The sequence below is a fragment of the Mustela putorius genome, unplaced genomic scaffold (assembly GCF_011764305.1).
Source record: "Mustela putorius furo isolate JIRA1106 unplaced genomic scaffold, ASM1176430v1.1 tig00000054_pilon_pilon_pilon, whole genome shotgun sequence".
Classification (NCBI taxonomy): domain Eukaryota; kingdom Metazoa; phylum Chordata; class Mammalia; order Carnivora; family Mustelidae; genus Mustela; species Mustela putorius.
Genome location: NW_025421262.1, coordinates 414757 through 426285, shown reverse-complemented (window position 1 = coordinate 426285; position 11529 = coordinate 414757). Strand labels below are relative to the sequence as shown.

The window sequence follows — 11529 nt, the reverse complement described above, 5'->3', positions numbered from 1 at the left end:
GGGTCCAGAAGACATCTTTTTCACCAATACTCAGAAATACATTTGTGAGATGAGTCCCAGAATCCTTGAAGAACTCCATGATTGCTTTTCTCTAGGCCAGACCTCACAGTGGCAACAGAAGCCATGCAGCTGGTAGACCTAAATTGGGCAATGGGAGCAAAGGGGTCCTGGGGTTGTAGGGGTTCTGGGGTGGTAGGAGCCCTGTAGCTGCACTCAACCACCAAAGACAAAATGGGTGTGATGACCATAATGGACTGCTGAATCCAAGCACAGCAATCAGAATAGTGTGACTCACATTGACCCATGGCATTCCTAGAAGTGAAACAGGTATTCATGGTATTAATCATGATATTTCTAGAAGTGAAACAGGTGTCATAGCATTAATCATAGTATTCCTAGAAGTGAAATAGGAAGTCTACTAAATTCTTACTTGATTTGTACAAGCAGAAGAGTTCTAGGTCAAGTGAACAAGATTCTAATTCAAATCATAACAAAGGAGTCATGGCCCCTCAACTGATACCCAGACTTGAGTCAGTTTACAAACCAAGCACCCCTTAAATGGAGGGGAGGCCAGGTCCCCTTAAGGAAGGACCCTGATATACCTCCCAAAATTCATACCGATAATCTTTTCCCAGTCTTCCCTACAAAGGGACCTATAGCCTTTCACTGTGTAACTGTACATTAGGGGAAAAGGAAATAATCAGACCATTTAGGGGTTATGTGCCTCTGGCTCTGACATTAATTCTAAGGGACCCAAAACATTGCTGTGGCCCACCAGTCAGAGTGGGGGCTTATGGAGGTCAGGTAATCAATGGGATTTTCAGTCAGATCCATCTCACATGGGTTCCAAACCCAACCTGTGACCATTTCTCCTGCTCTAGAATGTATAATCAGAACTGACATACTCAGCAGCTAGTGGAATCCCCGAGATGGTTCCCTGGCCTGTGGAGTGAGGGATATTATGGTAGGAAAGGGATATTATGGTATAGAAGCCACTAGAACCACCTCTACTTCAGAAAATAATGAATCAAAAGCAATACCACATTCCTGTTGGGTTGCAGAGATCAGTGCCTCCATCAGGGACTTGAAAGATGCGGGGGTGGTGATTCCCACCATCTCCTCATCCAACGTTCTTATTTAGCCTGTGTGGAAGAGAGATGGAGCTTGGAGAATGACAGTAGATTATCAGAAGCTTAACTAAATGATGCCTCCTCTTGCAGCTGCTGTACCAGATGTGGTTTCATTCCTTGAGCAAATTAACATATCCCCCGGTACTCGGTGTTCAGCTCCCGATCGGGCAAATGCCTTTTCCTCCATCCTTGTCCACAGGGCACACCAGAAGCAGTTTGCTTTCAGCGGGTAAGGTGAGCAATGTGCCTTTCCTGTCCTACCTTGGGGGAACATCAGTTCTCCAGGCCCACTTTATGATGGAATTGGCAGGGATCTTGATCACTTTTCCTTTCCTCAAGACATCATGTGGGGCTCTGACCTGGAAGACATTATGCAGATTGGACCCAGGAAGCAGGGAGCAGCCACTACTCTGAACTTACTGGTAAGACACTGGTGTGTCACAAAATGGGAAGTAAATCTGATGAAGATTTTGTGTCTTCTACCCCAGTGAAATTTCTAGAAGTCCGGTGGGGTGGGGTGTGGTGAGAGATATCCCTTCCAGGGTGATAGTAAATTGTTACATCTGACCCATCCTATGGCTGAGAAAGAGGCACAATGCCCAGTGGGCCTCCAAGATTTTGGAGGCAACATATTCTTCACGGGGGTGTGTTAGTCTAGCCTATTTACTGAGTAATCTGAAAAGGTGCTAGTTTTAAGCAGGGTCCACAGCAAGATAAACTCTGCCACTGAGCCATCTGATCCAGCAGCTCCAGGTACAGAAATAAGGACTATAATCGTCTTGAGTATTTCCTCTTTATTTAATTACCAATACATTTGTGTGTATATGTATTTACTAAGTAAATACCTTTGTGTTCTTCGTTCTCCTATTACCTGAACATGTAACATAAGATATTTGGACTTTATATCTGTATTTCAGTGTCGTTAATTTTACATCACAGACTAGTAATCCTCCCTTTCCCATGGTTTTGTTTTCAGTGATTTTGGTTACCTGCGGTCAACCACGATCTGAAAGCAGGTGATCCTTCTTCTGACATCCTCGGGAGATCCGAGGTAACCTAACGCTTCACCACCAAGCCAGTGCCATTCTTCTCACTTCGGCTCGTCACGTGGGCTTTTTAGCATCTGACATCATCACAAGGAGAAAAGGATGAGTAGGGTAGAGTAAGATATTTTGAGAGAGAGAGAGACTACCTTCACATAACTTTTATTACCAAATATTGTTATAATCATTCTATTTTATTATTAGTTATTGTTATTAATCTCATTCTGTGCCTAAATTATTAATGAAACTATATGGTATATATGGATAGGAAAAAGCATAATATGTATAGGGTTCTGTACTGTCCACATTCTCAGGCTTCCACCGGTGGTCTTGGAATGATCTGCAGATAAGGACAATTGCTGCTTTTCAGTTCTGAGATGTCAGGAGAGTAAACATCACTCAAGGACCTTATCTCTTCTTTTGGGGAAAGGATTGGTGTGTTTTTGGTTGTATACCAACCATTGGTGCATTTTTGCCATGTTTGCTGGAATTATGCTTTTTTAATTTCTTTTATCTGGAGATTCAGTATAGCTTGAGGAAATACATATGGGCACCAAGTTGACAAGGGGTCAACCAAGTTGACCATGGCCTCAGTTTCCATGCATGCTGAGATGGTTCATTTTATGTATCAGCTTGACTGGACTAAAGAATGCCCAGGGAGTTGGTAAGACATTGTTTTTGAGTGTGTCTGTGAGAGCATTTGGGGGAAGAGATTAGTATTTGAATTGGTAGGCTGAGTCATGAAGAAGGTCCTCACCTGTATGGGCGAGCCTCCTCCAATCCCTTGAGGGTCTGACTAAAACCAAAAAGTGGAAGAAGAATGAGTTTGCTCTTTACCTGATTTGGGACACCTGTCTGCTCCTGCTCTCAGACACCAGACATCCGTGCTCCTGGCTCTTAGGCTTTTGAACTTGGATAGGGACTTGAATAGGGGAAGGATGGGACTTTCGGCTGGGAGAGATGGGAGACCCCTGACCAGGCTCTGAGGGTATTCCAGGTGTGCAGACACTAAGAACAAAAAACAAAGGTGAAGAAGAAAAACCAGACCACCCTGTCCCAACTACTAGGGTTAAAAATATTTTTCTAATATTTACGTTGGGACCACTGAAAATAACAAACAACTATAGAAAATGATCAGGTCTTACAGGAGAAGTTAACTCTAAAGACCAGACTTAGCAACATGTATCTATAAATCACAGATGTCCCAAGAAACAAAGACCCTCACACAATGTCTAGCTCCAGACCACTGACCGAACCACAGGCAAACTTCCCGGTAAAGTCCTAATAAAAGGCCAGAGAGGAAAAACCCTCCCTGGCAACCTCGTTGGGGCCCCTCTCACTCCCGAGAGCTTTCACTGTACTCTTACTTAATAAAACTTTATTGCTTTGCTCCCTCTCTGTCCAAGAGATTGATTCTTTGACTCTGTGAGGCAAGAGCCTTGCTCGTCTGTGTTGGACTTACACCATTGGCAACCCTCGCTCTCTTGTGCTTTTATCTATTAAAGATTCTCTCTCTCTCTTTCTCTATCTATCTATCTATCATCTATCTATCTATCTCCTACTGGTTCTGTTTCTCTGGAAAACTCTGGCTAATATGGATATGCTTATCCTACTCAGAAGACTCCAGGGGTCCTCTGCAGATCTTCAGAACTTTTGTGTGCGCACTCTCTCTCTCTCTCTCTGTCCCTCTTTCGTTTCTCTCTCTCCCCCTTCCCCTTCCTCTTTCCCTCCCCTCCATCCTTCCCTCCCTCTTTCCTTCCTTCCTCCCTTTCTACCGTTCTCTCTCCTCAGCGAATCTACCCTGCTTTGGCCTCCCAGCTGCCTCTCTTCAACTCAGGGAGACCACTTGGCTTCACCTAGGTTCCCCCTCCTGCACTGTGGGTTGAAAACTCTCTCTAGATAGTAAGCTGGAGGCAATTGTCAGGCTCCCCTTTTGTATTTTATCTCTCAGGGTTCACTTCCTTGTTGTCTGACATCCAGTGTCTTGAACACTGTTGTTTTGTATCTTTCGTCCAGATTTTTGTTTCAGATAAGAGGATAAACTCAGTCTATTTTATTCCATGTTACTTAGCCAGAAGGAAGGTCAATGAATGAGCCCAGATACCTTCTCAAGGTACCAGCACATCTCTAGGTGTTTCCATTGGTCAGCTGGGATGGAAAACTATTGGCCTAAGCTATCCTAATTCTTCTCTAAGATTTTTTCCAAAAACACTGGAAAGACCAAACAAGACCTTCTATGGGCCATATTTGGCCCTTGGGTCACCATTTTGAGATCCGTTGCCTACCTGTATCCAGGCATTCTTTATTTCTTTTAACTCATTTAAGCCTCAAAATAGTCTTCACATTTTACAGGTGCAGAAATTAAGACTCAGAGAAGTCAAGCAACCTACCTGAAGTTAGGAGTTGGAAACACAGGATTTGAATCCAGGTCTGCTCTGACTTCAAAGCCATGCCATTTCTTACTTGAAATTCCTACCCTCTGTCCTCATCTACGCCCTCATTACTCATTGTTTTGTGTGGATTTACCGTGTTCTCCTTTCCACCCACCTCACTGCCAGATACGGAGACTTCCTGGTTTCTGTGTTCTCACCCCTCCGCGTGTTTCGCTGAGGACCTGACCTGTGGGAGATGATGAGGGAGTTTTTGTTGAACAAATGGCTTCTCTCCCTCTGTTTGCCCTATTAATGTTTTATGCCTTCTTGAGTCCACACCTGTCTATTAAGTGGGAGGAATGTTACCAGCAGCACAGGTGGGATTTAAACAGGCAGCCGGTCCCCGTGAGAGGTACCGCAGGGTTGAGGTGCTGGAGTCTTGCCAGTATAGTCGGTTCAGTAGAGGGGGAAAAGGCCTGGTTGACTTCGTGTAAACACAACTTTTGAGGAATTTTTTTTAAAAAGATTCTTTATTTATTTGAGAGAGTAGATGCGGAATGGGAAGTGCAGAGGGCGAGGGAGAAGCAGACTCTCCACTGATCACAGAGCCTGACACGGGGCTCAATCCCATGACCCTGGGCTTATGACCTGAGCTGAAGGCAGACGCTTAACTGACTGAACCACCCAGTCGCCTCTGAGGGATTTTTTTTTTTTTTTTTTTATGTCAAGTCCTAGGGTATTGGTGGAGGATAGTCAACTTCAACAGTCATAAAAAAAAAAAAAATCAAAATAACAAATGAAATATTAGCGTAATTTAAAAAACCCAACCCAACATGGCTTTAACAGAAATAAAAGGAAAAAGATCCACTCAGATGCCACTGATGGCTTTAGAAATCAGTATTATTTTTCTGGAAGGCCATTTAGCAAAGCTTTTCAAAAGCCTGAAATACGTTCATACTATTTGACTCAGCAATTTCACGTCTAGAACTTTTTAGCCAAAGAAGATAATCAGACAGGTGCACCATGATTTATCCATGAAAATGCTCATTGCCGCCCTGTTGATATTGTATTAGTCAAAAAACAGGGACCTGATAAACACACAAGTTTGAAAGACAACTCCGAGGCCTTTAAAAACAAATATGTGGAAAGACAATGACTTGAAACATGTTTAAGAACAATGGTTAAGAAAACTCCATGATAAAGTTATATTCACATTAATCATACTTAATACTTCCTGTGTGCTTCACTTATGTAATTAACTCACTTAGTCCTCCCCATAATGTTCTGTTCTGCCATAATGTTCTGGCAGGTGATATCCTTTTGGCAGCAGAAGCCAGAGCGCTGAGCCCACTGACTTCCCTGCGGGCAGGTGGTCGGTGGCAGAGCGGGGACTCCAACCCTAAATGCTAAATCCCAGAGGCCTAGACCTTAACAGCTATGCCAGCAGTTTCCAAAATGTGGACCAGCAGCTCTGCATCACCAGGAGCCTGTTAGAAATGCAAAGCCCCAGGCCCACCCAGGGCCTTCTGACCAGAAGCTCCGGCCAGGGGGTGGCAGGGGGAGGGGGGTCCAGCAGTGTGTGTTTGAGCAAGCTTTCTGGGGTTTGCAAAGGTAGATGCATGCTGAATTTGGAGAATCATTGCTCTATATTGTTCCACCTGTTCTTTTTTTTTTTTTTTTTAGAGAAAGAGAGAGCAAGAGAGCACAAGCAGGAGGCAGGGAGAGGGAGGAGCCGAGCCAGACATGGGACCTGATCGCAGGACCCTGGGATCATGACCTGAGCCAAAGGCAGACGCTTAACCCACTGAGCCACCCAGGTGGCCCTTTTCCACCTGTTCTTGAAGTTTTGTTAAAAAAAAAGTCTAGGCGTGTATGAAAAATGTCTGATACTTTAGTCACTAAAATATTAATAGTGTCATCTCTGGGTAGTGGAATCCTGGGTAATTTTGAGTTTTCTCCTTTGTGAGGGTTTTTTTTTTTTTTTTTTTTTTTTTTTTTTGGTCACTTTCAACAAAAGTTACACAGTGAACATGTGTGACCAGGACAAAAAAAAAAAAAAAAAAAAGAAGAAGAAAAGAAAGAAAAAGAACGGATGTTCCTGAAAAAAAAAAGAAAGAAAGAAAGAAAAAAGCCCCAGGGAAAGAAGGAACTTTGCTTTAAAGCTCAGTGAGTAGGTATATATATTTGTAGGGCAGACTCACAGAAGGAAACAGTTTTCCTAAATCATGTAGAAGCTGGAGCAGTTCTTCTCAAGTGTATATGAATTGCCAGGGGGGTCTGTTAAAATGTAGACTCTGATTCAGGAGTTCAAGGTGACAGAGAGTCTGCGTTTCTAACCAGCTGCTGGGTGATGCAGATCCAGGAACCACACTTTGAGAAGCAGGGACTGGAGAGCTAGAAGCACTCATGGCCAGAGCACAGGCTCTACGAGCGGAAACATTTTCTGGTTTAAGGAGGTATCCCCAGGGCTGAGGACAGAACAAAAGTAGTGATCAAATTGATGCACGGAGATGCTGCTGTCCAGGGAGGTCCTGCTGGGCAACCAGGAAACTGGGTTTTGATCATGGCGGTGCCCAACTGAACAGGGTGACTCCCGCTGGGCACAGTGACAGCTCTGGTCCCTCCTTTCCTTTGACCCGATGCCTAAGCCCCACTCAGCAGGGGCTGGGGCTGCCCGAGATTTTAGCTTCACTCCCAACAGGATTAGGAGCTCTGCAAGTCTCGGCGAGGAGTTCTGAGAAGCCCAGGGAAAGACCTCAGCCACATAGAAACCCCTAAGTTGAGGCTTTTGTAGAAACATGAACTCATCCGCATCGATGGCATGCTGCATTTCGATTACAGGTTAGGCTCGTAAGCCTGAAATAAATTATACACTCTTCATATTATTCAACACTGTACTGTATAATAATAAATTATACAGTTATAGGCCTCAGCCCAAGTTATAACAAATTATACCACAGCATATAATTACCCCGCACTGCACCATATAATAATAAATTAGACAGCTACAAACCTAAGTTGTGATTCCAGAAAAGATATGAGAATGAACTGGGGTTGTTGGTCCATTCCTCTGATTAACATCTTGTCAGACGAGCCTGGGGAGAAAGGGGGCGATCCTTCCTTCCTCTCTTCCCTCTTCCTCTCTCTTTCCCTTCCTTCCTTCCTTCCTTCCACATATGAGGATGCCTCCTCGATTCCAAGAACAGACTTGGCCTTGGCAGCCCAGACTAATTGCGGCTAAAGCCCCTCCTCCCCCAGGTTGTCAGGGAGAACCCACGTGAACTGAAAATGCAATACGGTGTGATAACAGCTGCACGAAGGGGAAAATACTAGAAGCAGCTGGGTAGAAAATGTATCCGCACAGGGGGGTAACACCTCTCAGCCCTGCAAGGTGGGGACATCATCTCTACTTGGCTGGGGAAATGAGCAGGGCTGAAATGACTTGCCCAAGCTCACACTGCTAGAACTGGCAGGATGGTGATTTTAGCCCCAAACCATCTGCTGGTTATATGCCTGGGGGGGCGGGGCGGGTTGCTATCTAATGGAGTCAGCTTGGAAAGCAAAAATCAAGTAAAACAAAAATTGCACTTGACGTAGCCTTTGGAGACGCCGGGTCAAGGGCATCTCCTGGTGAATCCGGCACAGCCAGGTTTTTCTGCAGTGCTGGACCAGGTGGCTCTCCTCTCCAGGCTCTCCTCTCCAGGCATCGGGCTTAGGCTCATGGGCCTGGGGTGATGTCAGAATATCACGTTAGTGGGTGTTAGGCACCAGTGTGAGAACCTGACGTGTTCTAAACCCTCGCAACCTTGTGATGTTGGTATTCTTATACCCATTGTATAGATAGGGAGCCTGAGGCACAGAAGGGTAGCAGCTTGTTCCTGGTTATACAGGCAGTAAGTGGTAGAGCTGGCACCTGAACTTAGGCCATGTGGTTCAAGGACTGAGCCCCACCTGTATCTCACATCCGGTCAGGATGTGCGTGTGCCCCTTGTGCCACTGGTGTTTTAATTATTATTTTTTTTTCCTGTTAGGAGGATATTAAACATGCATAAGCTGTGAATCCATTGTAATGTGAGCTTGCAAGAAGCCCAAAGGGATAGAGAATGTGAAGGCTTTTGTCTCTCTGCTGCAGTGCTCAGGGAAGACTTCTGGGAGGAGGTGGCATTAAAGGTGTAAAGGGTGAATAGGAGTTTAGCATTCAAGGGAGAGAGGGGCATTCAAGGCAAGAAAAGTCAAGGTCAAACCCTACCAGTGAGAAGAGACTGTCTTTGGAAAAATAGCAAGTCCTTCTAGGTGGTTGTGTGAGCTGGGCAGCGGTGGCAAGTCCTCCATAAGGAACCAGGGCTTTGTCCCCAAAGCGATAAGGATCAGTGTGTGGACTTGGGACTCCCCAGGGACTTTATAGCTTCACCACATAGCCCGAGGGAGAAACTGAGATCCTGTAAAGACCAACCGCAGCCTGTCCTGCATCCTCTCACATGCTGACCGAGTGTGTACTCCAGTGTTCTTGTCCTATCTGTCACATGGAAGAGGCTGTGTTATGGGGTTCTCCCTGGAAAGATATCTACTTGGAGGATGGAGATTGGATACCCAGATAAAATAGAGGCTGCCCATGCCAGGTGACGTTTGAATTTCAGGCAAACAACAGATTATTTTTAGTATAAGTATGTCCCCAAATATTGCATGAAATATACTCACACTAAAAAAGTCTTCATGTTTGTGTGTGCGTGAAATTCAAATTTAATTGGCTGCTCTGTATTTTTATTTGCTAAGCCTGTCAAATCTAGGTAGAGGGGAACGGGCCGCTTTCCAAATAAAATCTGAACTCCTGTGGATCAGTCAGGGTCCCATCTGGAGAAGCAAAGACTTTATGAGTGATCTGGAGGAAGGGATTCATCTCAGGGCAGTGACCTCCCGCGTAATGGGAGCCATCAGCTCCATGGCCACTGTGCACCAGCTGTCTACGGATCCATCACAAGGGAAAGCTATGGCCCAGGTCTCAGAGAAGCTGAACATCTGGAAGGTACTGTGGGGTCCTGGCGGTCTGAGCGATTCTGGGTGTCTGGGCCCTGAGCCTCCCACCCCTCACCCCGCATCTTTCAACCCCTCGCCCCCACCCCCTGCCAACGAGATGAGCAGTCGGGCCAGCGATGACATGCATGGGCCCTGCCCTGATCTTCAGAGCCTAAAAGATGGTGGCTTCTTCACCTGTGTCTTCGAAACCTTGAGCAGACTGTCGCATGGGGACCCCTATCATCGAAGAACCATACAAGGAAGGAATTCCGGGACATGCAGCTCCAAGTCGGCTGGACTGACACGGTTCAAGGCGCCATGGCTGGTGAAAACCGTGATCACAAAGGAGGGACCTGCTTTGCTTGCCAGTTCCACCCTTGACTGGCTCCCCGGTAAGTCATCTTCTCGATGGCTCAGTTTCTCGCCTATAAAATGCGTACAAAACTCATACCTCCCTTACGAGGTTGCTGAGAAGACAAAATGAGACAATGCATCCCATCTAGAGGCTGGCATTTCATAAGCAGGTAATGAATAATAATTCCTCTCTGTGTCAAAGACTTTGCTATCCAGCTATTTTGCTATGGAAAACAAAAACAAAAACAAAAACAAAAACAAAAGTCCCTTGTCTTAAATGAGAAAATATTAAGAACAGTCTGTTGCAATACCTTCTCTCAAGTAAGTCACCAGGTCAGTCTTGGAAAGAACACAAACCACCTCCAAAAGCATCTCCAAATGCCAAGATTAAAATCATGCAAGCTGGTTGTGAGCGACTGAGATCGTAGCACTCCTTCCCCTTCCCCCAAATAAACAACAGAAAGAAGCCCGAAAGGATGAGAAAAATAGTAAAATTATACCTCCACGCTGTTGCTGGTGCTAGAGCTGCTGATTAATAGAGAATGCTTTCTTTTAAAAGGCCACTTATGGAAAGGAGAATTGGTAGTGGAGCAGACATGACATGGAAGCCAAGAGACTGGCAAGCAAGTGGTGGCCGTGGCCAGGGGACAAGGACAGGGCAAGATGGGGGCCCTGAGGGGTGGGAGGCAGAGGGCTCAGAGGATGGCGGCTCTCTCCAGACCTGATGCTCACAGAGTGGTCAAGAGGAGGGTTTTCCAATTAGCCCTCTGTCCTGTATAACCCCAGGGCCTGTTTTCAATGTCGTCTCAGTGCCATGCCTCATTGTCACGGCTGAACAGAAGGAGAGAAAAAAAAAAAAAAAAGCACAACTGATCTGTGGTTAGAAGAATAGGGGCAAATTGGCCTCTTCAGGGTGTTGGAGACCTGTCTCTGACTCCTACTGGAAAAGGAGGGCCCTGGACAGTCCTTTTAGCCACTTAGCCTGATTCTGAGATTTGCTTCTCAATGACTTGTACTTCCAGATTGCAACAAGAACTAAGAAGGCATTCGGGACTTGCGGGTTGATACCAGGCCAGAGAGCCTGGGGGGCCATGTAGCCTGGAGCAGGTCAGGTGAGCTGATCGGGGGCGGCAGCTGGAACGCCTGCACGTGGGTCGGGAGGTGATACGGAGTGCGTGTGGCAGTCTGGACACTGTGAAAAAAAAAAAAAAAAACAAAACGCTCGCATGTTAATGCCGACCGTCCCACTTCTAGGAAGTGCTGTGCCATGTGTTTACTGCAAAACTGTTTGCAAAGAGGTAAAGAAAGAGCAGGAGCCCGGACCTCCGTCCGTGGGGACTTCATGACCGTCCTCCTTCTTCCACGGTGGCTCCTGGGATCTGTTCCCGACCAGCAACCGGGGTGGTTTGTAAAAAGCAGAATTAGAGCAGACTGCTCCCATGCTCTAGGGCTTCCTGTTTCAAGATCTCAGTATAACTCCCCAGCTCCTCACCATGGCCCCAGCCTGCCCCTCCACCACCATTTCAAAGATACCCATTCTCTGCCTCTAGTTCAACCACACGGCGCTCAGTCCAGCCACAGGGCATTTGCCCTTGCTCTTGCCTCGGCCTGGAGTCT

At 46.0% G+C, this 11529-nt stretch overlaps 1 long non-coding RNA gene across 1 annotated transcript; it reads right to left on the bottom strand.

Annotated features, from left to right (window-relative positions):
* Positions 1–2125: 2125 nt before the first annotated feature.
* On the bottom strand, positions 2126–7630 carry LOC123391883. The gene is made up of 4 exons (XR_006606584.1): positions 7559–7630; positions 4721–4792; positions 3011–3181; positions 2126–2253 (listed from the first exon to the last, which is right to left on the bottom strand). It is a non-coding gene; the product is annotated as an uncharacterized LOC123391883 (long non-coding RNA).
* Positions 7631–11529: the final 3899 nt, after the last annotated feature.